The 504-nt window shown below is 42.1% G+C and overlaps 1 protein-coding gene across 1 annotated transcript in view; it reads left to right on the top strand.

The window, feature by feature from the left end:
• Nucleotides 1-504, top strand: part of LOC107719710 (E3 ubiquitin-protein ligase RNF123-like) — a 146096-nt gene that overhangs the window by 32216 nt on the left and 113376 nt on the right. The window lies entirely within an intron of this gene.

Raw genomic sequence — 504 nt, 5'->3', positions numbered from 1 at the left:
TCCATCCATCCATCCATCCATCCTTCCTTCCTTCATCCGACAGTCTATTTTTCCATCCATCCATCCATTAGGGGTGGGAGAAAAAAATCGATCCGTCGATGCATCGCTATTCTTTCTCCAACGATTCTGGATCAAAATCGATTTTGAGTTTTACAGGATGCGCTGTGAGAGACGCATGCTTTGTTTGATGTTACACTTGCAGTGTGCGGTCTCGCCCGTCAGTGTTTTCCTTACAAATGCTCTACAAAGTCATCATTTATGTGGTTTGGAATGCAGTGGACTTATATATTTAAAATATGAACCTCACTAACAGAAGGCTGCTTTCAATTTCAAATGCTGACGCGCGCTTTGTTTGTGAAGACTGCTCGTACATGCGGCTGTGCGCGACTCCGTGGTTTAATGCACTTGCGTTTCAAAATGGTTTTATGACGCAAAATGAATGTAAACACAGCCAGTTATGTCTAGGACTGGGTATCGTTCAAAAATTTTAGATATCGATATGAT

The sequence above is a fragment of the Sinocyclocheilus rhinocerous genome, unplaced genomic scaffold (assembly GCF_001515625.1).
Source record: "Sinocyclocheilus rhinocerous isolate Xijiao unplaced genomic scaffold, SAMN03320098_v1.1 scaffold331, whole genome shotgun sequence".
NCBI lineage: Eukaryota > Metazoa > Chordata > Actinopteri > Cypriniformes > Cyprinidae > Sinocyclocheilus > Sinocyclocheilus rhinocerous.
Note: the sequence above shows the minus strand (reverse complement) of the source record. Positions and strands in the feature narration are given on the sequence as shown.